Here is a 3,503-nt window from a genome sequence, read left to right as displayed (position 1 = left end):
AAAACATCGGCAATCCTGTTTAGTTCCATTCAAATCATACCAAAACCATATAGAATTGTTGTAAACATGGCATGAATACTTCATAAATTATAGATACAGTGGAGACGTATCAGCATCCCCAAGCTTAATTCCTGCCCGTCCTCGGGTAGGTAAATGATAAAAGAAATAATATATTGAAGTGTGAATGCTAGCATAGTGCATAGGTTTTATCAATGATAATTTCAATCACTTTTCCTAGCATCATAAGAGCAACTCTTTCTCATAAAACTCATCATGATAAAGTAGCAATCAATTCACATGTTGTGGTTCAAACAATGCATTCTCTTGAAACTTAACAACCTATGTTCTTAGTCACCAAACAGTTGCAATTCAACTTATTTTCAACAAAGTCTAAGTAAGAGCTCCACATACTCAATTATCATATCGTCTTCTATGATTGCTAGTACTGAAAGCATATTGTTAGAACAAATGGTATCCATCGAACACAGAGAAAGATAGGGTCTTAATGTTTCGCCTCCCAAATTATTTATCATAGAGATAATTGTCAACAATAATAATTCATGATCAAATATATTTGACTGGCCATATGTGCCTGGATCTTTCCCCACCACATGATGCTTGCCAACTAAAGAATAATTGACGTTGAAATGAGAAGGAATACTATTGACTCTTGCATAAAAATAAATACATAAAGTAAAAGATAGGTGATGCGTCTCCATCCTCTACTGGAATCAGGAACTTTGTCGTCAGCCAGTTCTTTGCCGTCAGCTATCTGATGGCAAAGAAGGTCTTTGCCCTCAGCTTACAGAAAGCTGACGACAAAGAAAGAGTGGACGACAAAGAGGGTGTTTGCCGTCAGCCTGCTCTTTGCCATCAGCTAGCTGGTGGCATAGAATCTTTGCCGTCTGCTAGCAGACGGCAAAGAGGGTGGGTGGCCCACTAACGAGAACGACCTAACGGCCACTTTCTTTCCCGTCTGCTAGCAGACGACAAAGAGCCCGAAAGCAGACGGCAAAGAAAATAACCTAACGTATCTAACGGCCTCCCCCGGCACACACCCGCCCACAACCCACACAGCCCCGGGCCCCACCCACAATGCACACATGCCCAACCCGCACACACACACACCCACATTGGATCCCATCTCTCTCGTCTTCCTCGATCCCCTTTCTCCACCCCACGCCACCACCAGATTCCGATGATCCCCACTGTTCCCCACAGCCCAGCTCTCCTCCCAAAGGTCACCTCTCCCCGCTCATCATCTCCACCGACCTGTTTCTCTCCTCGCCCAGGAGAGCCGCGCGATGGAGTTGTCGTCTGCTTTCGAGGAGCGCGTCCGGCGGACGGAGGACGCGCGCAACCACTGCATGTCACGTCTTCAAGCCTAGAAGGAGATCCAGGCCGCCAAGTCCCGCCTCCTCGCCGCCAAGGCCGCCGCCGCCTCCTACTCGAGCGCCGTGCCGCAGACCTCACCTCCCGCGCCCTTGCCGGTCGCGACATTAGCTCGACCAACGGTGAGATCGAGGACGCGCAGCAGAAGGCAGAGGAGTGGGACCGCTTCTACGAGTCCAAGAGGAAGGAGATGGAGGAGTTCCGGCCGTCGTCTCCACATCCACCATCCACCCCGGCCGCAGCCACTTCTCAACCCCACGAGCAGCCTCCTGGCCTAGTTCCTCATCACCGTCCTCCTCCCGGTCCTGTCCACCTCCGCCTCCACCTGGTGGTCCCAGAGGTGACGACTCCCTGTCGCCTCGGCCGACGTAGAGCTCCGCTAGGCCGCCGTGGATGGTGGAGACTCCGTCCGCGTCATCGAGACGCCGCAGCCCAATCAAGTGTTGGCCCCGACTCTGCTCAATTAACTGCCTCTCTGGTTGTATATGAGTTGGAGAGTCGCGTAATTCTGTAATGTGGGATGTTGTCTCAGTTTCTGTGCGATGAGTAGACTAGATTAGGGGATAAACTGATGAATTGATGCTTGATTCTGATGGTCATGGTGTGCTGCTTTGTAGGTTAAGTTCGGCGTGGAGGTGCCTCCCTCGATATGCCAGGAGTGCTACCAAACAACTCTTCTCGAGTACTCAAAGAGTTTCAAGGTACTATTTATGTGCTAAAACCGGTATCAAATGAAGAACATTGGAATTTGCGAGGACAAACATTATGCAAAGAGTTACCAAGCACAGCCAAGAATGTGGGCTTATGCTGAAGCTTAACGGATACACGTTCAGTAATCATGAACTGCAGATAGAGAGAGTTCTGGGCGATGTCGCAACAGGATCTCGCCAGGAAGTGCAGAGGCTCAAGGCCTCTGTGTCTCAACTGCAGGCATCCCTGCAGGAGCTGCAGAGCAGCGGGTTGCACTCGGACGACGCCGGGATTGGGGCTGCGGAAGCCAGGAAGGCTGACCTCATTGGGAAGAAGGCCAAGCTAGACGAGATCCTGGCTGCAGCCCGCCAGTTCAGAGCACTGCTTCGGCAGCAGCTCCAAAAAGCCTTCGCGTCACAGGTTAGGGATCAAAAGGCAGCACAAAACTGACTAGTTATGTGGTACAAGCAAAACGACATTCATTAGCTAGCTCACCAATCGCTTCGGATTAAGGATGCAATGCAAGTGTGGCGGGCTAGTGGACAGTAACATAGTAGTACAAATGTAGTGTTACTTTTAGGCAAATGTTGAGCAAATTTTGAACTAATGGATGAGTTTCGTGGGACGAAGCGGGCTGCCACTTGCACTCCTCCTACTGATGAAACGAACTTCAAATGTCTCTACATGCAGATGGATGATTTTTATTTTAGTCTTGTTTAGCGGAGGCCGCAGCGGCGTCGAGCTGCTGTTGCTATGGGCACAGCGACGTCGGCGGCGAGCATCGGCGGGTACAGGTTCAGATCATCCATGAATTGGTAGTTACTGGTCATATTTAGTTGCATTTTGGTCAGTCCGGTTGTGGCTATGGAGCACTTCTTTTGGTCATGTGCTAGATCTATCATGTAGGAGTATTTGGCAATGGATATTTGCTCATACAGAATTTTGATAATCAACTAGGAATTACACAATTAGAATCAAAGCAATGCTACTTGTACTCCTTTCATGAAAAAAGGCTACTCGTAGGACCCTTGTAGGAGAACATCCTCAAGATCGACGAGAAGATGAGGTCTGGACCCTTGTAGGAGACCATCCTCAAGCAGTGTCAGATGTAAGTTGACTGCTTCAAACCCAATCCATGCTTGCTCCTCTTAATCAACTAGATTATATTAATTAATACTAGCTACTGAACTTCTTGGATTATGTTACCAATTTTGATGATGGGCGTCCAGCTATTATATTAGTAATTTGATTTTGGTAGTAACGTTGAATTTGGTTGCTGCTATTCATTTATGTATGTGAAGGAATTGGATAATGTGCTCTTTTTTGTTTGCAAAATGAAGGACGCTGCATCCAGGTAGTGGGAATAGTTAGTCCTTGCTATCAATAGTAGTAGCATTATTCACTGTTGAGTGTGAGGGAAT

The 3,503-nt window shown here is 47.9% G+C and overlaps 1 pseudogene; it reads left to right on the top strand.

Annotated features, from left to right (window-relative positions):
- Positions 1–1,304: 1,304 nt before the first annotated feature.
- Positions 1,305–2,532, top strand: LOC120968693 (uncharacterized; annotated as a pseudogene).
- Positions 2,533–3,503: the final 971 nt, after the last annotated feature.

This window comes from Aegilops tauschii, chromosome 7 (genome assembly GCF_002575655.3).
Source record: "Aegilops tauschii subsp. strangulata cultivar AL8/78 chromosome 7, Aet v6.0, whole genome shotgun sequence".
Taxonomy (NCBI): domain Eukaryota; kingdom Viridiplantae; phylum Streptophyta; class Magnoliopsida; order Poales; family Poaceae; genus Aegilops; species Aegilops tauschii.
The sequence above is the reverse complement of the archived record's forward strand: the minus strand, read 5'-3'. Positions and strand labels throughout refer to the sequence as shown.